We start from the raw sequence: 25,909 nt of genomic DNA, 5'->3' as shown, positions 1-25,909 counted from the left end.
GCTGGGCCAATGCCGCGCAACCGCGCACTGCCCGACAGCGGGTGCAGCCAATGGGCGCGAGGCGCCCGTCCTCCTCGCGCTGCCGCCCCGTCCACGTCCTCCACAGTACACAATGGCCCCAGAGGAAGGCCCGCTCGCAGCACGTCAGACAGGAATTGGACTCGGAGAGAAATGAGGGGCCTGGACTCGCCCTGGAACGAGAGTGGAAACGGGAAAGGAAATGGACGAAGGGATGCAAGGCACGAAGGAGCTAACCAATAAGGGGTGGCAGGTGGGCGTGAGCGTCGGGACCGGGAGTCAAAGCCATCTGGGGCTGAAAGGCGGGACTTCCTGCTTCGCTTACCTTCCTAGTCTTTTGTTTCATAGCAACAGAGTAGTGGCTGGAAGGGTGTTGCTTCTCCGCTCTGGGCGGGTCCAACGCTGGAGAAATTCATCTCCCTAGGGCTGCCAAACCCTTCTACCCAGGACAGCAGCCAAACAGGTCTATGACGTTGCTTCTTGTTGGCTATCAAAAAGAGCAACAGCCACCGAGCTTCTAAAATGCAGAATAAATCTCACAGAGAGTAGGCTAGGGGTGACACCTGAATGCCAACTAAAACTTCCTAAGTTTCTGAGTTTCTCTTTTGCTGTTAGTTTTAGAGGGATTGTAGACCAAACATCAGGCTGATGAAAAAGCAAATAGTTGACAACGCTGGCCAGTCTCTCTGCTAATCATGCCAGAGCAATAAAAGTACCAGATAATGGGAATTGCTGATAAATACCTTTCACCTTTTTACTTAGTGCAAGTTTCTGCCTAAGTGACTGAGGAGGAGACAGCTATTGTGTTTTGTCGGAGTCACCTTTACATAGATTTCTATCCATTTAAAAACAACCTTACTGTAGCTGCCATTCTCTACCAGCATTGTTACCTCTTTCTGTGGCTTCATTCTTTGTGCTGTTAAAAAGGCCGACATCTGGCTAGTCTTTAAAGGAGAAAGCTACTGTGCTGGGACTTGCTTTCAGCAAGATCATAGGTTAAACAAATGCCCTCCATTTATTTCAGTTTACTTCAATCCCACCACTCATGCTACCAACAATTGCTCTGGACTTCATACTTTGGAACTTTCTTTCCACTACAGTTGATAGCGTTTATTACACTTTTCAGCTTGGACATCTCAGATGTTCTGATATTTTACGTTGGGTTTTTTGTTTTTGATTTTGTTTTTTCAAATCTTTCTCTAACCACGTAACCTGATAAAATGTTTCTCAATGGTTCTAACCACTTTCTAGCAAATAAGAATTTTAATCCTGTAATTATTACTATGAAGGATCTTGAGTTGTCCTTTACAGCCTTGAATTTACATGGTTAAGATTTTAATTTGATGAAAACAAAAAAAAATGTGCCTTTGCAACCAGTCAGGTGATAAAGTGTGATTCAGGAAGTAATTTTGTTTCCTTGACATTATTTCTGTGCCAGTAATTAAAAAGTAGTTCCTTGTTTTCACATTGCATTTATCTACAAAAGTGCTGGCCTCTGCATATCTCCTCCACCCATCCATTATCTCTTTTACTCATAGTCGTAGTAGCTACATTTACTATGGGGAGACTGTAAAAGAAAAAAACTGTGTTACCTTTAAAATAAATTTTAAAAGAATTAATGTGTAGAAGCATGTAGCAAAACAGTGGCTTAAGGGAACATTATAACTAAGTATATTACTTATATTCATATCTGGATAAATAAAAAATACCCAAAATACATGTTATAGCATGTGCCATTCCTTTTATATGGTGTTTTGCAACTGAAAGATATGACTTAATGAGAAAATGGCATTGCCTATGGTATCAAGCATATCATGTTGATATAAATTACAAGTTTTGAGGTGTATGGTTTGACATATTTTGAAATATATGTATGTGAGATATGGTAGCATCCCTCACCACTTATTTGCCATCTCACTTTCCTTGGTTCTAGTTACCTGTGGACAACCAGGGTTTGAAAATAGGTGAGTATAGTACAATAAGATATTTTGAGAGAGAGAAAAATACCGCATTTATATAACTTTTATTACAGCATATTGTTATTATTTTATTAATAGTTATTGTTATAAATCTCTTACTGTGACTACTTCATAAATTAAACTTATCATAGGTATGTATGTATTGGAATACTCATAGTATATATAGGGTTCAGTATTTTCTGAGATTTCAAGCATGCACTGTGGGTTTGAGCATATCCTGTGGATGAGGGGAACTGCTGTATGTACATACGTACACGTGTGTATGTGTGTGTGTGTGTGTGTGTGTGTGTGTAGTCAAGGAATTATAGCTTATCATCAACTAGCTATTTTATCAAGCAATCTGTAATCCAAGTTAAGTTCTGGTGTAACAGGGTTCCCAGTTGAGCTCAAACTCAGATTCAGAGTTTGGTTTTCTCTGATAAACTGATGGAGCAGTAGAAGTCCTCCCTGCCAATTATTAGAAAAAGTAAATGTGCACGGGGAATAAATAACTGCTGGGATAAAACTTCATACCCCGGGTGCCTCCAGTAGAGACATAAGAGATAAAGCACAATGAAAGATGCGTGCTTCAGGACTATAAATAAGAACACAAAGAAATGTTTCCATAAGAGACTTTAGGACATAAGCAGTAGTACTTCAAGCTGACAGAGTTGGCTAGAGAAATAGTCACCTCATTTCTATAGAACAAGTCAATCCCCAGTAGGGCGCAGTTTAAAGTGAATGCAGCATCAGTGTGGGAAATTGTAACCTAGAAAGAACATGTATATGGCCTTGTTACGGGACAGCAGTGTTCTACTGGAAGATCCTGACATGAGACAGAATGGTGGAGCTCCTACATGAAGGATCTTGTAAGCATGAGGGTGGCTAGTAAATGAGTAATATGAGCAAACCAGTCATAAGGACATGTGAGACCCTTCCCCCAGGTCTCCCAGAAAAGAGGGGGAGACTTTGTGGCAAGAATACTTAAGAAATTATGTAGAGACAGCTGTGAACCCGTGTAATTTGAGCATTACTGTTTGACATTAATATATGTACCAGTAGGCTGGTGCCATCTAGAAAAATGTGGCTTAAATTCCAGTCTGTAAACACAAGACATTAAGAAAAAAAAAAAAGACAATTATTTGAGGAAAATATTTAGACTTTTGTCATTTGCTTTAATTTTTCTTTTCCTCTATTTTTTCCAAATTCACAACTGACCACTGTGATATTGGGCATGAATTGACTAAGTAACAAAGCCCCTCCATAACTTATGTAACCCATAATAGCTCAAAAATATTAATTGAATAAATGAATTGACTGTTTGAGAGTATTACATACAAAATATAATGCTGTTCCTGTTTCTGCACAATGGAGAATTCATTTAATTCACAATTCCAAGCAAGATTTTATTTTTACTGTTAAGTAGATTTACAGTGACCATCCTAACACAAAAACAGAATACCACAACAGAAATTTTTAATTTCTCATAGAGAACATGGACCCAAATCTCAGGTTAGAGAGAAATAAGAGCAATATGACCTCGTAATATTTGGGCATAACAAGTTGTTCTTTGTTACGTAAAATAGAGTTCCGTTCATCATTAACCCATGACATTTAATAGTTGGCATTGAGGGATGCTGATCCAGGGGCTCATCAGATATAACCAGACTCTGAGTCCTAGCTGGGGCTCAACTAGAATGCTAGCTTAACAACAACAATATTAACAACAAGAATAACAATGACTTAAATAAGATAAATCTCTCACACATAGAAAAAAGTCTGAAAGTAGGAATTACAGGTAGATATTGTGGCTCCACAATTTTCTCAAGGACCCAAGTTCCTATCTTTATTCTGTACCATCCTAGCCTTGCTTCCCACCTTCAGAATCACGTCATGTTCGAAGATGGCTGTTGGCTCTCCAGCCATCACTACTGATTTTCAGGCTAAAAGCTAAGAGGAAAGGCAGGAGGGCAAATGGACCTTCCATCTGAGTTAGTTTCCTTTGACCAATCTTCAGAGAACTCTCACAAGTATCTCTCTTAAACAACTCAAGGCCAGAATTTAGTCCCATAAACAGATTTAGCTGCAAAATCTGGAAGGCAATATGTTTTTTGTTATGGGAAGCAATATAAAAATTCTAGTTTGTTTCTAAAGAGAAAGGGATGAATAGATATTGTAGCAAGAAGCTGGCGAGTCCTACCACAATAATGCTCTAAAAGTTAAATATATGATTAATAATTCACTTCTTGAAGGAAAAACTGAAGATCCCAATGCAAGTGGTGTAAGATAATGATAATTTTGTATAGTCAGTTAAAATCCAGAACAAGTATGTGCATGCACACACACACACTCACACACACACACACACGTAATCTTAACATCATTCCCTTAGCTATATTTATTAAAAGCTGTAACCATTTCTTTAGTGGGCAGAAACATGCATCTGCTATTACTAGACACATATATCCTTTAATGTCTATCATATGTAAGTATATATAGTAAATTATATACAATTCTCATTACAGCATGTGTGCTCAATAATCCTGAACAATCACTATCAGAGCATAGAATGGCAAAATTAAGCAAGAAACGTTCCTAATAGTTTTCCATCCTAAAGTTTACTTCAGATTAAACAGTTACATATCTGAAGAACAAATGAATGTCTTCACAATGACTTCTTTGTGATTTACTTTCCCAGACAGTTGATTCCCAAATTAATTCTTTTCCACACAATGATTTATTTGGTAGTTGTTCTTTGTAATAAAGAGGATTTATACCAAAGCATTAAATATTGCTACTTGTAAACTTGGAGTAAACCTACTATTTTGTCTCAGTTCTATATTTTTTTCATGCCCCTCTCACGTTTCCTGTGTTTCCCTAAGAAGCCATGATTCAAAAAAATATGGACAATTTTCTTTTCCCTCAAGATTTTTGTGAAGAATGTAAAGTTAGAATTTGTTATAACAGTGTCTCCACGGTCCCCATGCATTTTGATTAATACCAAATAAATACAACACTGAATTTTTATTTTTATTTTTTAATTAACAATATAAATTCAGAAATTTTAAGGCTGAAGGGGATCTTGGTACTGATCACATCACTCAGCTTGCCAGATGGGGAAATTGGCAAATTTATCCAGGGTGATTGAACCCTAAAAGGTATAGGTAATAAACCTAACTTCATAGATTATTTTATAGTGTAAAAACCATGTAATTACATGAAAAGTAACTGCCAATCAGAATAAAATTAACATAGACCAGTTATATGTTCATTTTTCTACTCAAGAAGGCAAATTAAGATCCAAAACAAATATAGAAATCAGAAGAAAATGACCTACAGAAGTAACTCTAACAATGCCAATAGAGATCTAATATATTGCAAATCTACAGAAAGTCTTCCCTATTGGTTTTCAAGTTCCTATTCTCAGTATAAAGGAAATGATCTTTTCCTATTTTAATTATCTTCTTTGTTTTAGGGGACAAAACTTATTAGGCACCTATCTTTACGTTATCAGCTAAAATTTCTGATTTCTTATTCACTCATCTATTTAATATGCCTTTTTTAAGTATCTAATATATTCCGAGCATTATGCTGGACATCAGGATATACAAAGATGATTATGAACCAGTCATTGTTTCCAAAGAGAAAGGAACATAAAGAGATTATTATAGACTCAAGTGGTAAAAGCAGTAATTTCTATAGGCAGAGGTCATTATGAGAACTGAGGAAAGGCACTCAACCCAGTTTGGAGAAAGTAATTACTAAACCAAGACATATATGATAAATAAGATTAATAGTTAATCACAGGAGGATCATTCTAGTTGGAGGAGAGCTCATGAACAAGGCCATAAAAGAAAGAAAAAGCTGTGTATGAAGAGAGAATAAGAGGCCAGGTGTGGTGGCTCACGCCTGTAATCCCAGCACTTTGGGAGACTGAGGTGGGTGGATCACGTGAGGTCAGGAGTTCGAGACCAGCCTGGCCAACATGGCAAAACCCCATCTCTACTAAAAATACAAAAATTAGCTGGGCGTGGTGGTGGGTACCTGTAATCCCAGCTACTTGGGAGGCTGAGGCAGGAGTATCGCTTGAACTCGGCGGGTGGAGGTTGCAGTGAGCCGAGATCACACCATTGCACTCCAGCCTGGATGACAAGAGTGAAACTGCGTCTCAAAAAAAAAAGGAAGAAGAGAGAATAGAGAAAAAGTCCGTTTTGTGGGAAGCAGAGAACAGTAAACAAAAGGCAAAAAGCGGCAAGTGATGCATAAGTTAAAATATGGCTTCATGTGCCCAATTGAAGAGCTAGGATTTGATTTTTTTTTTAAGGGAAGATACTGAAGGATTTTAAGCCAGGGGAGAGTGTATATAATAGAAACAGAAGAGGCAAGGGAGATGATTTTGTAACATTTCTATTTGAGAATATTTACCCTAATGGCCAGGTTGATAATGGATCGGAGGGGGTAGGACTGAAGGCAGAGTGGCCACATATAGGAGATACCCATTAAGTGACGATGAGGACCTGAAATGGGGCAGAAGTAAAAAATAAGTGACATCTGAGAAAAGTGGTTTCCATTCCTCTCTGCACATTAGAAAAACAAATTCTAGGGCCTTACTACCAGAGATTCTGTTTTAATTGATCTAACATATTTTTAAAGATCTCCAGGTGATTCTAGTTAGCAAGGGAGGCTGAGAACCACTGATTAGTTAATTTAGTGGTCTTTGATAATTACAGAAATATGAGCTGTGCAAAAGATGGAGGAGTCAAGAATAACTGCCAGTGTGCTAGTTTTAATTACTGGGTGAAAGCCTCAACAACTGGCATAGAGAATATTATAGAACAATCTATTTCAGGGAAAGAAAGAATGAACTTAATTTTGAAAATAGAAAATTTAAGACATCTATGGAATAAGCAGAAGTTTATTAGATGATCGAATATAAATGATCACAGGTTTGGCAACACTGACAATTGAGTAATACCTGAGAGTTATTAAACCATAAAAGGAGATTATATAGGATAAGAAGAGCACTGAGATGATAATTGAACCCTGAGGAACAACATTCAGAGAATAACAGAAGAAAAAGATATTATAGACAAACAAAGGACAAAATAGAGAATCACAAAAAAAAGAAAAAAAGTTGAGATTTCCATGTTTCTATGGAGTGAGCAACAGTTTCAATACAGGAAAGAGTTCCAATTTATTTTAAAAATTGCAGGCCAAGTGCAGTGGCTCATGACTATAGTCCCAGCACTCTGGGAGGCTGAGGCAAGAGGATCCCTTGAAGCCAAGAGTTCGAGACCAGCCTGGGCAACATAGTGAGACCTCCCCTTTACAAAAAATACAAAAATATCTGGGCATGATGATGCTCACCTGTAGACCCAGCTACTTGGGGGACTGAGGCTGGAGGATCACTTGAGCACAGGAGTTCGAGGCTGTAGTGAGCTAGGATGCTGCCAGTGGACTCCAACCTGGGTGATAAAGTGAAACCCTGACTCAAAAAATAATTTTTTTTTTTTTTGCAAAACATTCATAGGCTATAACAACTGGAGATGAGAAGAGAAACATGAGAAATGTGGAGAAGAGAATTTAAATAGTACCTGTACATAAATGCAGGTCATGTGGGGAAAGAAGAGAGCAAAATGTTGGAATGAGAAATTTAAAGAGTGTATATGTTGAGAGATAATTTTAAAAGGAAGAGATTAAAGGGCATGTTACCCTATGAGAATGGAAAAAAGGAGACCTCTGCTATAAAAAGAGCAATACAGAGATATACAGTCATGCACCCCATAACAACATTTCAGTCAGTGACATACCACATATATGACTGTGGTCCCATGATATTATAATACCATATTTTTACTGTACCTTTTCTATCTTTAAAATACAAATCTGACCAAGCCCATCTGACCAGGCCTTCTTTACTTAACCAATTTCAAGTTTCTATGACTCTATGCTCTTTAATGTCAGAGCTCACCCACACTGTACACATTGTACTCAGATTGTGTTATGTTTTTTTTTCCAGGCAAGTTCCTGTTCTCTCTGAGTCTTCTTTCCTCCAAATGACTGCTGAAAAATTATGACAAATTTTCTCACACTGACAGTTATATGAGCTTAATATGTTATTTTTTCCCAAATAGTTACCTTTTATGCAGGAATAACAGGATGTCTTCATTTGGTAGTGTTTTATGCCAGTGTCATGCTTGGTTAGGATTGATGATTTTGATTATGTGCACCCCCACGCAGTCAAACACCTCGCCAACAGGAAGTCATTTAGTCTACTTATATACCGTTTTTTTTTTTCTGTCATGTCTTGTTTTTGTTTTTATTTTGCTTGCTGATTACAAGAAAACCTCAATTTCCAACATAAAAAGAGAAAATGAAGGAGGCTTCATGTTGCTATTTAATCTTTGGTATTAAGGAAGAAACAGATGTACATTTTAAATATAATTTCATGACCAGCAGGCAAGGACAAGAGGCAGGGTGAGGTCAGGAGATATGTGTAGCTTATACCCTCTATATAATACAAAGGAGTATTCATATGAGTAATACCAATAAAATATAGATCAAAGCCTTTCTTACTACCTAAGGTGAACTGAATATAAAGAAAAATGAATTTGAAAATAAAAGGCAGCATTTTAGAAGGCAGTCTTGGGAAAGGGACTGGGGTGATGAAGCAGTTGATTTCCTACACTTCTCCATTCCCTATGCCTGCTCTCTAAATGACCTATTTTTAATGCTTCATCTTATTCTCACAAGTCTCAAGAATATTGTGGAGAAGGCAATCAAAATTGCAAACATTGATTTTTAAAATATATATACACATAAAAGGATAAATGACGGAATTGTTTGTGTTGAATGTCAACAGCAGAGAAAGAAAGACCTAACTACCTAGTTAGTCAGTTTCCTAAAGGAACCTGACTTAGAAAAAGAGGTTTATAAAAATTTGGGGGGAAAATAGCCACTTCAGTTCTTCCTAGTTACCAAATATCTTGACAGTCTTTTCTTTTTCAGTTACAAATAAGTCTGCCAAAAAGAAAAGCAAAATTGTTTACCTACCTACCCTACAACTCTCTTTTCTTTTTCTCAAGTTCTTCCTTACTTGGTTTTTAAAGCATGAAACAATTCTCCCATTGCATCAACATATACAAAGAATAGCCAGGGAGTCTTTGCTCTGGGTCAGATGCAAGATAATTCTTGCATGAAATTAGCTATTTCTTGGCAGAGCTAAAAATAACAAACTGTTTGAGATTTTACCATGGCTCATCCAACTTCGAAACAAGCTTCTCTTCCAAATTTCTTGTGGATAGCTTGTCCTCTGCCTCTTCAACCTTGAAGTACCCGATGGAAGCATTTTCTTTCATAGGTGAATGCTTCCTTTCTAAATTGACAGAGAATTGACATATGTTTTCTCAGGGTCTAATGTTGTAGGAAGTAAGTGTTATTGTAGAATTGTGACTACATATGCACAATTAAACCATATTATTGGTAAAAAAAAAATGAACAGGGATATATTATAAATCTGGAGCTTCTTCAGACACACTGTAAATTGAGTGCTACCAGCTTGTTCAACACATATGTACATAAATATGTAACTACAGTGCTTACTATAAAGTAAGACAGAAATGGATGTTTAACTTGGGCAAGAGAGGTAAGGAAGTACACCAGAGAGAAAGTAAGCTAGACTTTCCAGGATACTGAGTGAAGGAAATTGAAGTTCAGAGATGGGAGTTAAAATTGGGGGATGAAGTGCACACAAATAATCAAGTCTCAATGTCCCTAGGGAAGAACGGTATCAGCCCCCATACCAGAAAGGTCACAGTGAGAATATCAAAATTCAATACATAATAAAACTTAAGTTATGGGAATTTTTGAATTTTTTAATTGGGAGTTTGTACCAATTCTGTAGTCAAAGGAAATTTTAAAAAGGGAAAGAGGTAAAAGATCAAATGAAATTATTATTTAAGGGATGTATTATTGGTGTGGTAGAGTATCTAAGAAAATATAGAAATGAGGATAATGGTAGCAAGGGCTCTTGTTAGCAGGCTATCTACCTGGTTTGGGTTTGAGCAGATTAGGATCTGGGAAAATGTGGCAGCTCCAGCAATGAAAAGAAGTTAAAAGTAATGAATATTAGACATACATTTTAAAGAAAAAGGATCATGACTTTGATTTTAATTGAATATGATTTAGAAAAGAAGTAAAAAAGAACATTTATTTATAAATATATGTAGATATAGATATATACTTTTATCAAAGATACATATATAACATACGTATCTTTGTTAAGAAAAACATAGCGAAGTCAAGAAGGGGAATAGAATTGGGGTTATATCACAATTCCTAACAATATCTGGTTAAATAATCATTGGTTTGATAGATGGGGAAATAGCTTAGGATAGAGTAAAATCTCTGGGTTAGGAAGATTCAATGCTTCAATTCCAAATACAACCCCACTTTGGGATATAATAACCTTTGCTTAAACACAAAGAGAGTATTCTGTTCCCACTTAGGTACTTCTCTTTATGGGAAGAAAGCTGTTCCTTACAAGCAGCCAAAATCTGTGTACTTAGACATGCCTCAGTGACCTCAGTTCTCCCAATTGGGGCCATAAAGAGAAATGCAATGTACATTTTGGTAGAAAAGTCTTTACAGTATATTAACAAGACAACATAAAGTTTCCTGTACCTTCTATTATTTAGGATAAATTGTCTTAGTTTTTTAAACTGGTCTTCAAATTATTTGCTTTCTATTTCTTCACCTTCTGGTATTTCTCTCTTAAAATATAATGTTCATGTATGAATACTCTTACAGATACTGTCTCATTACCAAGCATATTTAGACTTGTTCATTTTACACATAATAAATTTATTAAGGCAGCCTTTTCTCCCACCGATGTGGTCTGTCAGGTCATTGTTTTGTTTAAGCTCGAGTCTATTTCATCCAAAATACTACTTAGTTAATTTTTTTACCCATCTTTTTGATTGCCTAAATAAAGTTATTAATTATAACTTTCTCATAACCCATCAATTAAAACATACACACACATATATATACACACACCTGTATACACACACACACGCAAACTCTAGTGATCAATAGGACCATTTACCATAGTAGCAGACCCAAATCCAAGAAAGTCTGTCAAGTCTACCTTAAAGGATCTCTTCACTAGAATCAAAGGAAGAGTCTTCAAATACACTTCAGATAATTTCTGTTACTGATTCAACAGTTATGTAACAGAAGCCACCAGATGACATTTAGCTAATGCCTGAAATGGATAAGCTTATGAAGAATGGCTCAACATTTTTTGGCGGTGTCATCAAAGGTTAAGCTTCAATAAGAAATAGAAATTCAAGAGAAGTCATTTTATAATAAACTCATATACAACATATAATTGAAGAGACATGCTGAATCAGTATTTGATGAAAATATTCTTATGCTTGTATAATTTAGATGTGTGTTCTTTCATACATAGCAGATTCTAATATGTAATTCTTAATAAAGAAGCTTATCCCTGTGGAAACAAAAATGTTTACTTGAAGTCTGAAATGAACTCAACTGGGTGGAATTTATCTCAGAGGCCTCAGTGATGCTTGTATCATAAAATCTACATTAAAAATAGAAAAAGAATTAAATATAGTAATCAAAGCATAATGTGTGAAAATAAGTACTCAGTAAATGCTACCTTGATCCAAATAGTGAAAAATTGCGGGGGCAGGAAGAGATGCTGAGAGTAAAGGAAACTTTTACAACAGTATAAATTTGATTAATAACCTGACACATTAAAAAAAAAAAAAAAAAGCTTGTTCAGACTAAGCCAGAAAAGGTACAAATAGAACTTGAAATCATAACTTTTGATAAAGCAGAAAAGACACAGCAGTAATAAAAATGAATTATGCAGTGACTAAAGTTAACTGTAGAGGTTGGTGGTGATGTATTTCAGTGGAGCCCACTCTGTTCATAGCCACAAACCAGATTTGTTACAATTTCTGATTTAAGACATTACGGGTGTGGAGACTGTGGTAGGTAGAATCAGAATATTTATAGGCCCTAGAAGTGGACACTTAAAAGTAAAAATTCCAGAGAGTGCTAAAATTTCATTACTTTTTTCTTTAAGGTAGTCCCAGAAAACAGTGGATTACTTTCCCTCTGGTAATAAAAATGGTAGCAGTGTCAGTAATTTCAGAAAGGAAAAATTAGCACCAAGATTATTGCCACTACATTTACAGTTAGATAGAGAAGTCAGATTTTTCATTCTGATTCCATTAAAATGAGGAATAATTGAAAATTCTATTTCCTCCCCCACACAATGGAAGACTCATATTTCTAATAATCTTCACTCACAATTTTCAAAAGGAAAAAAATTATAATAAAATGGCAACACTGATTATATCAGTAGTCATACTAACTTATTTTTCATAAGCTTAAAGTTGTATTTGCAACTTAGAGATACAAAAGGAATTTTATAAACACTTAGGTTAAAGACCAATTTGTCAAGTCAGAACCCAAGGGGGAACAAACGTAGGAAAAAAGGTAAATGGGATAATATACTTTAAAGACTAGAGAGAGAAAGGCAACTGAAACCATTAGATGAATGTTGTCCTAAAATTCTTCTTTGTCCATTCACCAAACTATGAAAATAAAGGGGAGAGAAAAAAGAAGAGAGTGACCTTAAATTTTTAAAAAATAGTTAAATTATTTACTTGTCAATGTTGACATTTTGAAAAGATCAACAATTTTGGTTGAAACTATGTTTTCTCAGAAAACTGAATGTCTTTGTCTAGTAATGGGAGGAAAAGCCTTTAAAATCCTTTGAAAGTTAAATAGCTAAACTAAGATTTAATTTTAAATCAAGGTATGTTATTAAATATTCATTTTTCATTTTATTTAATAAATATTTATTAAGCATCTTTCATGTGCGGATGGAGATACGCTGGTATACACAGATAAACAAGTCAAAGTGTTGTACTAGACATTCTGGGAGTTCAAATGGTAAAAACTCAATTCAAACCAGTTTAAGTAAAATGAGGGAAGGAGCCGGGTCCGGGGGAGTTGTGCTTTTATCCCCAGGCCCAACTGAGTTTCCAGATGCTCACACAACTATTAACGTTGTTTCAGCATTGGTCCTATTTTTAAGCAGTAACCTCCCCCACTTGGTAGCAAGTTAGACACTGGCAGTTCAAGGCGTTCATCATTCTCACAGCTTATTATCCCTGTGAAAGTAGTCCCCTACTCCACAGTTTAAAGAAATTCTTGGCGGGGCGCTGTGGCTCACGCCTGTAATCCCAGCACTTTGGGAGGCCGAGGGGGGCGGATCACGAGTTGAGGAGATCCAGCCCATCCTGGCTAACACGGTGAAACCTCGTCTCTACTAAAAATACAAAAAATTAGCCGGGCGTGGTGGTGGGCGCCTGTAGTCCCAGCTACCTGGAGGCTGAGGCGGGAGAATGGCGTGAACCCAGGAGGCGCAGCTTGCAGTGAGCCGAGATCGCACCACTGTACTCCAGCCTGGGCGACAGAATGAGACTGTGTCTCAAAAAACAAAAAAACAAAAATTCTTAAGAAAAATTGATTAGCCTGGCTTGTATCATTAATTCATACCCCAAACAGTTGCTGGAGCCATAAGATTGAAGGTCTGATGAGGGGGCTTCATTCCACTCATATGGAATGAGGATGAAGTGAGGAGATAGTTCCTCAAAGAGGTGCTAACTAGACGAAAACCAAGCATCCACCTCAGGTATTTCATGGCCACAAGAGCTCTGTATGTAAGATGAATAAGATCTGAATTTAGCCCTCACTCCGCTGATTACTAGTTTTGACCAGTCTCATTAAGTCTCAGTTTCTTGTAAAGTAGGAACATAAATAGTTGATCTGGAAAGACAATGGAGTATTCTATTCATCGAATGACAATTCCAGGCAACACGCTTGCCTAGTTTTACTTCTTTCTCACCAGACACCACTTCTTGTTGTCTTCTGCTGCATCCTCCTCTCGTAGTTAATTTCTCAATGTGGAACTGACTAGTCCTCTGGTCTGCTCTTCTCCACCTGCAACATCTCTTTAAATGACCGCATTATCTCTCATGGACTTAAATACCATCCGAATATTTAACTTCAACTCTGACTTCTCCCTGCCACTCCAGAATCTTGTATCTCTATATCTACTTGATATTTCTACATGAATATTTAATAAACCCAAAACAGAACTTCTGATATCATAAACCCTCAAGCCCATTTCCTCCTGCACATATTTAATTCAAAAATCTAGGGGTTACTCTTGATTCTGTTTCTTTTTTTACCTTTCATTTCTACCTTACTGACAATTCATGTAAATTCTACTTGTAAAACTTAACCCAAACTCATTCCCTCTCTCCGTCTTCCCTAATAGTCCAGCTCAAGAAATTATTGTCTGTTGGCTTGACTATTAACCTCCTAAATTATCTCTCCTGCCTTCCTATATCCTATTCTCAGCAGAACAGCCAGAATATTCCAGTTAAAACGTAATTTAGGTCACAACACACAAAACTTTCAAATCCCACTCAGCTTCCTGTCTCACTTGGAGTAAAGATCTTCATCTCTAGCATTACCTACAAAACCCTGCATGGTCTGGCTCACATTATTTTTCCTACCTCATCTCTGACCATTCCTATTTCTCAACCGCATTAGTTCATTCTTGCCTTAGGGGTTTCTTTCCAGCCTCTCCTTTTCCTGCTCTTCCCTTTCTCTTCTTCTCAGGCCTGATTCTTTCTAGTAGCTTCAGTTTAAATGTCTAGTAGCTATCATCTTTGCAAAATGTTGTTTTCCAATTAATCAAAAATGGCCACCCAATCTCACTCTATTACAGGAGTCTGGAAACTTTTCCTGCAAGTACTATATAGCAAATAGTTTTAGGCTTTGCAGGCCGTATGTTCTCAATCACAGCTAATTGACCTTGGTGTTGCAGCAGAAAAGCAGTCATAGACAACATATAAGTAAATGTGTTGCTGTGTTCTGATAAAACTTTATTTGCAAAAACAAGCCAGCATAGTTTGCCAATCCTTGCTCAATAACATCAAACTGTATTGATCCTCTGCTTAGCTGAATCTTATTTGTGTACTGTGCTTTTGTTTATTAGAATTTAAACTCCACTGGAGCAGCAGCAACCTTGCTTATCTCAATCATATTTTGTTTCCAACACCTATTGCCTGGAGCATAAAGGGAAATACTTATTGAATGAATGAGTGGATAAATGAATGAATAAAACTAGTATGTAAAATCCAAAACAGAAAAAATGCAAACACCATCTCAGGGAGCTTACCTAATATTTCATTATGATAAGAAAGATTAGAAAATTGTTACTATTAGTAGGTGATTTTACTATTTAAAGGCTTGCATTTATTCCTTAGGTACCATTGTACCATATAATGATAGAAAGTGAAAAGGGAAAATTAAATTGTGATTATACCGTATATATTTTACAAATTCTACTCATTTTTGCTTTCCATTAAAATGCTTCTCTTATGCCAGTGGTTCTCAGCCTGCAGTGATTTTGCCCCCAAGGGAACGTTTGGCAATGTCTGAAGACATTTTTGATTATCACTTCTTGTAGGAGTTAGGGTACTGTTAGAATCTAGAAGATAGGGGCCAGGGATGTTGCTAAATGTCCTGCAATGCACAGGACAAACCCCCACAACAAGGAATGACCCTGTCTAAGATGTCAGTAGTGCAGAGGTTAAGAAACTCTGTCTTATGCTTGTTTCTCATGAAGACAGATTTTTGTTGTTTTTAGGGAAATTCTTACGGAATTTCTGGATGCTACCTTAGGCTGTAGACTAATTTTGAAAATTTCTGAGAAAGTAAGTTGTATTTCTTAAAGGCCATAACTTTTATTTGAGATACAAAGCCATTCTGAAGGGTTCACTTCACATGGGGGAAGAGACAAGCCTTATTGTCACATTCATATTCCAAGAACATTCAGCCAATCCTATAAACTCTTTAAAGGAGTCAGACTTCAGACTGCATGTTCGTTAGGTGCCTACCACATTTCATAATATTCATTGGCCAAATGACAATAATGACAGTAAATTTGAGCTGACATCCTATTGCAGCAACAAAACAGGAAGGGAAGGAAGGAGCATTCCAAGGGCAAGAACAATACAGCAAATATCCTTTTATAGTTTTCATGTAAGCCCAGTGACTTTGTTGTTACATTGCTGTTACTGTCCATTGTTGAGTTAACCTGGCTGCATGCCACAATATCTCAATAAGTTAAATGCAGACAAATAATAGCTGTAATTTCTTGACACTTGATGCTAGAGATAATTTTTCTCGTTTCTATTTTTCATAGATCTTAATAGAATATATCAAGAATCTGTTTGTCTAAATACAGACCTATTATTGAGGATAATAAAGAGTAACTTTCATAACCATTTACCTCATACTTACCTAACACAGCAGGGGAACAGGTGCGTGTGTGTGTGTGTGTGTGTGTGTGTGTGTGTTGAAGTTTTGGAGGGAGGGAGTCTAGACAACCAAAGTCAATGTTTGTACATCTTAATGCTGTTCATATCATTAAATATATAAAAGGGATTATACATGAACAATATGGGTAATTAGGTCTTCATGAAACTCCATAGAGCTTTATTATTCAGTTTCTTCTACTCCCAACCTCTGTGATTGTTTTTTCCCTGCCAATCTTTTGGGAATATCTTCCTTCTATTTTCTTACGTTGGATATTTCTTAAAGTTCTGTCTTTGGTCTCCCTCATCTCATTCTGTATTCTGCTTTAGGATTTCATTTGCTCTAATGGCTTCAGCTACCACTTCTGTGCCAACGCCTTTCAGGTCTTTCTCTCCACCTTTCCCCAACCTCAGAAATAGCTGTTCTTCATTTTTAATAGCTATGGGTATATCTACTTGGAAATTGGAAATTATCTTATTGGCTTAAATTGTGTATGTCTACAACTCAGCTGATAGTTTCCTCTTTTTATGTGGACCTTTTCCACTGATGCTAATATCATTTATCCCATTGGGTAATACAAAAACATAGAAATTACCCTGGCCCTTACTTCTCTCTAATGCATATCATATCATAAAACTCTACCCTTTTTTCTCTGAAATATTCTTAAACAGGTTCACTTCTCCCCTGTTCCTCACTACCACACAGTCTATATTACCACTTTGTCCTCTGATTATGGTACTTTCATGCTTAAAAATTTTCAATGTCATCCTCTTGCTCCTAGCTTAACACAAACTATAAGGCTGTACATAATTTAGCTTTCTTTCCCCTCTCTTCTGGGATTGCACCTCCTCTCCCCTTGCTGTCTGCTCCAGCAACATGGCCATCTTTCCACATCTTAGACAACCATCTTCTTTCTCCTCTCCATCAGATTCTGTAGTGGGTTTGTTGTTGTTGTTGCTGTTGTTGTTTGTTTGTTTTTGAGACAGAGTCTGGCTCTGTCACCCAGACTGGAGTGCAGTCATGCAATCTCGGCGCACTGCAACCTCTGCTTCCCAGATTCAAACTATTCTCGTGCCTCAGCCTCCCGAGTAACTGGAATTACAGGCGTGCGCCAACCATGCCCAGGGTTTCACAATGTTTGCCAGGCGTGTCTTGAACTCCTGGCCTCAAGTGATCCACCTGCCTCGGCCTCCCAAAGTGCTGGGATTACAGGCCTGAGCCACCACGCCTGGCCCTGTCATGGTTGTAGCGGCATACACATGACCTCTGTTTTAGAAGGCCTTTTGCTGCTGTCTTCTATTTGACTCCCTCTACTTACTCTTCAGATTTCAGTTTAAGAGTCATTTTAATGGGTGAAACAATCTCCCTAGAAGCACTAGAAGCACTTTTTCTCTGGTCTCAAGTGCTTGTCACATTTGTTACTTTAATGTTTATGTTTCTTTGTATTGTCAAGCATCAAAGGCATCTTCCTCAATGAACTGTAATCTGTTTGCACTTAGCATTTCATCCCCAGCATTTAGCATAGCTTCTGGCACATAATAGAATATCAATAAGTATTTCTTAAAAGTATAAGTAAAAATTACTCATCATTTCAACTTATCAGTCCACCCCCAAAACTCTTACATTTCTGATTTCTCCAGTTCTGATAGCATTAGCATCATCTCCCAAACGCCAGTCCCAAATTTTCAGATTTACTTGGCCTCTGTCTCTCTCCCTTGTTATCTACCCCTGATTGTTTGCCAGGTGCCATGGATTCTGCCTCTAGAGCATATCGTCCTATAAACTTTCTCAATGCCATTACTGCTCTTCCCTGGTGCGGGGAGGTGCTCCCCATCCTGTCCCTGCGCTATTACAAAATCACCCACCTGGATTCCACATATAATCTCTTCTTGTATCAATCTTTCTTTTTGTCTTCCAAAAATAATGTTCTTGTTGCTCCTGTCATCAAAATGATTTTAGGGTACCAACTGTCTGTCTATTCAATACAGTTTCCAGCATTTAGGTTCTCTATGATCTTGATTCGATGAACGTTTACCCAATTATTTCTAAACATTCTCTTTTTTACAGATTATATTCCAATCAAACGGAAATATTTTGTGTGCTCAATACATGCCTTGTATTTACCACTTCTAGGACTTTCTTTGTACAGCTTCTTCCGTATGGATTCCTGTCCATCAAGCACAAATTCTACTTCCTTCATGGTCTTTTCTGATTCTTTCAGACAGACATAGCTCCCTCAGATGAAACACTACAAAACTTTTCACCATATAGTAGCTTGAGTTCATGCCTTATTTCCTTTTATGGACTATTTTCTTGCAATCCAGGATTCTTTCTTATTTATCATTGTGTAGACTACAGTGTTTAACACCAGGAATTTGGACACAAATGATGTTCAAGAGATAGTTACATTAATTGCTTCATTTATTTCTTTATTTTTCCTATGTACATTTAGTCTGAGTGATAAGTACTTTCTTTTGTATTTTATATTCTTTCAGTTTTTCCATATATTTTTTGAAAAGGGAGCCAAGAAATAACATTTTATGTATGAAGCATGTCTCTTTTGCCTTTTAAGTGTTTCAGGCTGGACACTGGGGCTCACGCTGATAAATCTCAGCACTTTTAGAGGCTGAGACAGAAGGTTTGCTTGAGGCCAGGAGTTCCAGACCAGCCTGGCCAACAGAGTGAGACCCCGTCTATGCAAAAGAATTTTAAAAAAGAAGAGTACTTCATTTTTCCCCAAAATCAACAAAGTCATAAGAGTAGGATTTTTAAAGTATTATTTGGGAACGGTGAGCATAAACACTTGTTAAAAATGTATACTTTTTTATACTCAAAGATGACATGAAATTCATAAACTGGTAAAAGACTGGAAAAAGATAAAATTTATCTAATTAGTAGCACATATGATAGCATGAATATAATAGCCCTGGAAAACTTTAAGTGGTTTTTACTACAACAGTTATATTCCTACTGTTCCTTGAGGGCATTAAACATCGCTGTTACTGACATTTTAAGCCAGGACAACTCACTATAGTATTCAGTTCCATGCTAGTCAACCTAGAAACAGTAATTTTGAATTGCTAACAATATAGATGTTTTCCTCTTTTCTGAAAAGCATACTAACCTTAAATGAAAACATAGTATTTTTAACAATTATACCTATGCTTTACCAAATGCCTTGCACAAATTTTTTGGTGAGACTCTTCTATATTTTAAAGTAGCGTTTATTTTCCATTTTAAGTATTCTTTCTGTATAAACCATATAAGCATTACATTTTTTTACTACACAGATTTTTTTTACCTTAAATGTCTTTTGAATACTTCATTGCTCCAAGCCATATGCACACACCCATATTTCAGTGTGATTAGTAAAGTGCACACAGTATAAAAGAGTTATAGATTAAAAGGAGAATGTAAAAGTATAGAGTATAAAGTTTAAATACCATCTCTAAAGAATCTACACGTATAAAAATCATGTTGGTAAGACCACAAACCAACCAATGCATGGAAATCTTTCCTTTTCAAATTTCAAGGCTTCTCCAAACAGAGTTTTAAAACACTTAAGGCCTTTCTGTGAAGTAAATTTAATGTGCATATGTGCATACATGGAAGTGCTTAAAAATAAAATAATCCCATCTGTGGACCATTTTAAAATTTAACTCTTGTGGTCATAGGACCTAGAGTGAATGTCATCTTTCAAAATTGAGGTGTGGTAAGGAGACAAGCTATTATCTCTCAAGATACCTTAGTATGTGGCAAAAGATAGTTATTCACTTAAAATGAAATTACAATAAAGAAATCCTATTCTTTATGTTAACATAAACATTGTGTTTGTGTTAACATAAGTTAAACATATATTTGTTAATTTATTCTCCCTTAAGTGAAGAACCAAGATAACAATAATGATATAAAAAGCATTATTTAAACATTGACAAACAGTAAAATGTTGATGAAAAGACTCTATTTTAATAATGGCTGAATTGAGTTACTGGAATATCTTATTCTTTAATAATTGCAGCAGAGACAATTATTACTATTATTGTTATTTCTATATTTGGCAGCATTTTATACTTTCTATGTTTTAGTTTATTAAATTTATGGAAGTAATTTTGTGGTATACAAGTTTGCCTTGAGTATGACAGGTAACTCACATTTTGAACACTTATTAGCGTGTGACTATTTAATAGGTACCATGCATTATGTAAAGTATTTTACTTGTATTTTCTCAGTTAATTCTTTAATTTTTACAACGCCTCTATGTGGCAGGTATTGTTATCTCAATCTAAAGAATTGGTGTTTAGAAAATTAAGTAGTTTGTCCAAATCACATATCTGCTAAGGAGCAGACTCGGATTCAGACACAGGCCTGATTCCAGAGCCCATCCTTTTAATTTCTCACAATACAAACTTCCTAAACGGGGACATTCTGAGCTAAGACTGTCACAACGTTTAATCCTAACAACAATGACATGATGCAGAAAATGCTGCCTGTGACTTAAACATTAAAATTGCGACACAGATAAATTAACTTGTACGTGTCATTAACCTCAGCTGTTGATTTTAAATTGAGGTCTATCTAAATTTAGAGCCCATGCTATTTCACTATTCCGGTCCAACTGGACTTTCAGCAAGCATGGAAGTGATCTTTCTCTTTGGCTCTCCAATGAGGTTGTCACTAGCCACATGTGACTATTGAACACTTGAAAGGTGGCTAATGCTACTGAGGAACTGCATCCTAAATTCTATTGAATTAAAATACAAATTTAAATGATACATATGGCTAATGGCTGCCAAACTGGACTGCACAGCCGTCACTGAACTTTCTTATTCTGACCTTATAAGCAACATATAAAGAGAACTTTATGAAAAATTGTTAAATGAGCTCACTTATTAAATTAACTCAATTTTAAGTAAATTGTATTATTCCTCATAAGTTAATCCTTTAATTCATTATAAACCAGAATTTCCAAGTAAAGTAACCCAGTGATTTATAATGCAGAACTCAAAAATTTTTCATTTGAAATTCTTGCCTAATTTTTTTCCAGTTGCTTTACTTCTCTTTTAACTTCCTGTCAAATTACCTAAAAATAAAAATTAAAAAATCAAACATTTAAAATCATGTTAGGAAAATATTTCTGCTTACATCCTTGACAGCCTCCCCCTTTCGCTTTCTGTATCTAGAAAATGTGAACTCGGCATCTAATCTTTCTCTTTAAATCTGTTTTGTAGTTTCCTGGTTATGCTATGACATTCACAGATCAGTAAATCCCAATTTGGAGGAATAGGTGTCAGAAATGAGACAGTTAAGTCAAAATAGGATTGAGCTTAATGTCACAGTTCCTAGTCTGGGCAAACAACCCCAAGGCACAAACCTTTTACTTTTTCACTCTTTCAGTAACATGAGAAAACAACCCCAATCTTACAAAATTAAATGTTTCCCCAGGCTAAGGTCTGCAGCAAAAGTTATTGGCAGGCAAGCTGCCTCAGTACAGCTTAAACTGCTTCTTAAGATGGAGGATTCTGAGGCAACCTCTTGTTCCATTACCTCTCCCAGCAGCCCTCCAACCCCCGCCCACACCCTCACCACACACATACACATTATAGGACCTCACGCTACTTCTAAATGTTATTTGCATTTTAAGATTAGTCTTAGAGTTGTCTAGGATAATATCTGGTCTTCTGAGAATCATCAAATAAAACAACTTATCTTTAGCTTGTGGATTTGATACAGATCCTTCTTATGCTACTCTGTCTCTTCTTATCCTATTCTGCCTTTAGAATCCAGACGGTATGCTCAAAGTCAAATGATTAAGAAAAGCTATTGATCTATACTAATGTATACTCATACCTGCTGAACAGTTTTTATCACACATATTTCCCTGATTTTTCTTAGAATCCAGGAATGTCAATGTAAAGTTTGATTCAAATTTAAAATCACTCAAAGTAGTATTAATTCATTTTTCTTCATGGTTCAAAAACCAAGCACTTTTCTCCCTAACATAATCATTTCCTTTAGGTTTTTGTTTTTGTTTTTGTTTTTTCCCCGGCTCCATTTTAAGATTAAGCAAAACTTTCACACTGTAGCTCATATATCAGCAGGACGGAAATGATTTAGAAATTATTAGCCACATTTCTGGTCATGTACCTCTCCGGACTTCATGTAAATTTTATTATTAAATTAGATGTATTGGATGTAAACTTTATTGGTTTTCTGTTAGTGCCTGAATTGTAACTATGTCTCTTGTATGCTGTGGCCTTGATCAAGTTGTTTTAATTCTCTTGTATTTGATTTTTAATCTGAAAAATGGTAATAGATGGGACTACTGTGAAGATTACCTGAGATAATCCATGTGCTTAACGTAGAGCTTGACATATTAGAAACGCTTAATAAATGATGTTAGTATCTTTCTATTGTTGTCCATGTAAATAGATGTAGGAGAATTGACTAAGTATTCATTTTGATCTATATGTAGAGCCATTTACAGTAATGGATGTTGAGTCTAAACCAGGGAGAATTTAAATTTACTAAAATGAGCAAGTTTGAAATGTTCTCTTAGTTCTGTAGTATTCTAATCCAAGGTAATAAATATCAAATATTACTTATATGTGAAAATGGCTGAGAGCATCTATAAAGTGTCATGCATGTGCGAGTGAAGAGACCACCAAACAGGCTTTGTGTGAGCAACAAGGCTGTTTATTTCACCTGGATGCAGGCGGGCTGAGTCCGAAAAGAGAGTCAGCAAAGGGTGGTGGGATTATCATCAGTTCTTACAGGTTTGGGGATAGGCGGTGGAGTTAGGAGCAATGTTTTGAGGGCAGGGGGTGGATCTCACAAAGTACATTTTCAAGGGTCGGGGAGATTACAAAGAACCTTCTTAAGGGTGGGGGAGATTACAAAGTACATTGATCAGTTAGAGTGGGGCAGAAACAAATCACAATGGTGGAATGACATCAGTTAAGGCTATTTTCACTTCTTTTGTGGATCTTCAGTTGCTTCAGGCCATCTGGATGTATAGGTGCACGTCACAGGGCTTAGCTTGGGCTCAGAGGCCTGATACAAAGAATCGAATCTGAAGACAGGATGCTAATGCCTGAAAACATAGTTTTTTCCAATTTTTAATGAATATTCAAACATAAATCAGAAATAATAACAATGATATTTCCTGAGGTTTTACCTGCAGTGAGTTAATACCAATTTGTATATTTTTAAGTGAGAAATAATTCTCAATGTATAGACCAAAAAAGGAAGTACTACTTTTTATTGATCAAATAAATTCTGCTTTCTTATTTTCTTTATTTTGTATTTGCTCAAGGAAAGCTACTTAAAGACTAAATAAAGAACAGAGTTGGAAAAGGTAAAGTACCAACTTATTGACCACATGTAAGGAGTTCTTAGACTGGCCCTCCTGTGTGTATAGTTAGTTCTCAATTCACCACCATAATAAGGCCTGCTTTGGCAAATCTCTAAACTCAGAGATGATCTCAAAGTTATATCTTCTTTTTTTTTTTATGACTGTCACACAGGCTGGAGGGCAATGGCGCAATCTCAGCTCACTGCAAGCTCCGCCTTCCAGGTTCAAGAGATTCTCCTGCCTCAGCCTCCTGAGTAGCTGAGACTACAGGCATCCACCACCATGCCCAACTAATTTTTTTGTATTTTTAGTAGAGACAGGGTTTCACTGTGTTAGCCAGGATGGTCTCACTCTCCTACCTCGTGATCTGCCTGCCTTGGCCTCCCAAAGTGCTGGGATTACAGGTGTGAGCCACTACGCCCAGCCTAAATTATACCTTCTTTATATGCTTCAGCTGCATCTTCAACCAGTATTGTTTCTAGCTTTTCATAGTAAAATTTATGCTTTCATCTTTTGAAAATACAGTCATAATGGTTCTATAAAATTTAAGACTGACTTGTTTATTCTTATTTCCTGAAATGAAGCAGAAAGAAAGCAGTTTAAAAAATATATGAAAATAAAAATGTAATTATAAAAGGATAATATTTATTATTTCTATTTTAATACTGATTTACTATGTTGTGAGCATTTGGACACATAGTGTATGTCAGCAATCACAAGTTCTTCAAAACACAGTCAAAAATAAATAACACAGCAAAACATTTTGATAAGACTTGAAAATATGATTGAAAGCAATAAAATGCATTTCAAGACTAACATAATAACTTATTCAAAAAATCAAAATTAAATTTTAACTGGACCAGAACTTTTAATGGATCAAAGTCCTATCTGAGTTAAGTTATCTTTTTTAGGAAAGTTTTAAAATGCCAATAAACCTATTTTTGCAAAGCATATGCTGTATTAAGTGGCAACTTTGTAGTATATTTGAAAATATCTGAAAGATGTCAAGAGAATAAATTATTATCACTCAGGAAAGTTTGGCTGCATGCTTTTGTCTTAACTTTAAAAGTAAAATTTAAAAGAAATTGTCAAAATGTTAGATGTGGTTCTCAAGAATTGAAATAGGCCACTACTAGTGTAATGTTTTGTTCCTTAGGGAACTCTGGTTTTCATTTGAGCCAATAAGGTATCCAGCTAAAAACAGACTCCCTTGCAGCTACAAGTGGCTATGTGACCCAGTACTAGACAGTGGGATGCAGGAGGAAGGCCCAGGCCATTTAATTTAAAAACGTAAAACTTGCTAAGACAAAGCACTTTTGCCATTTGCATTTTCTACTGCTTTCTGTCTAGAACACAGGATCAAGCTTGCAACCATGAGTATGAAAGACTATATGTTTAAGATGGTGGGAGCAGAAAAACAGGAGCCTGGGGAATTGACAACATCATGAATATGCTGCACCATTCTGGACCACTGCAGTCAGATAACTCCTTATATGAGAAAAATGGGTAACCTATCTGATTAAGCACCTATAGGTTGTGTTCTCTGTTGAATGTAACCAAAAACAAACCTAATTAATTCAAAACTCTGTAGAATTACAAGTATTAGGAACCTTGATATTTAATTATTTGGTTAAGACCAATAAAAGAATGAAAGATGATAATGTGTACAAATGGAAAAGAAAAATAATATGTGTGTGTTCTCTTAAACATCTTCCAGTACAAGTTATAACTTCAGCAATTTTGAAAATTTTTAGTGATTCTAAAATAATGTGTTTTTAATGACCAAAAGCAGGCTGCTAATTCATCAAGTAAATAGTGAACTTGTTCCTAATTTGCTCAAATCTGAAGCAGACTGATAGAAATCATCAAAGTCCTTGGGTTAAAATTGTTCAAATTAGAAGTATTGGTGTATAAAGAAAATTGACTTTTTACTAGGTTTGGTAATTATCCCTTCACATGATAGAAACATATGATACAGCAATTGAATTTTTAGTGTTTGTGTTACAAGCAGTATTTGAAAACATTTACTAATCAACAAATTTGTATATGAAAAAAGCAGGATTGACTATAACAAGGAAAATTAATTATTGTTTCATGATACATCCAACATTACTTTTTAAAATAAAATATTTATTCTGTGATCTATATT

The 25,909-nt window shown here is 36.0% G+C and overlaps 1 long non-coding RNA gene across 1 annotated transcript; it reads left to right on the top strand.

Moving 5' to 3' along the window:
* The first annotated feature begins 43 nt into the window (after positions 1–43).
* On the top strand, positions 44–25,862 carry LOC134760994 (uncharacterized). The gene is made up of 4 exons (XR_010139149.1): positions 44–271; positions 1,952–1,982; positions 23,722–23,763; positions 25,111–25,862. It is a non-coding gene; the product is annotated as an uncharacterized LOC134760994 (long non-coding RNA).
* The last annotated feature ends 47 nt before the right edge of the window (positions 25,863–25,909 follow it).

Source organism: Pongo abelii, chromosome 2 (genome assembly GCF_028885655.2).
Source record: "Pongo abelii isolate AG06213 chromosome 2, NHGRI_mPonAbe1-v2.0_pri, whole genome shotgun sequence".
In the NCBI taxonomy this organism is placed as follows: Eukaryota; Metazoa; Chordata; class Mammalia; order Primates; family Hominidae; genus Pongo; species Pongo abelii.
This window is presented reverse-complemented; position numbering and strand designations above follow the sequence as displayed.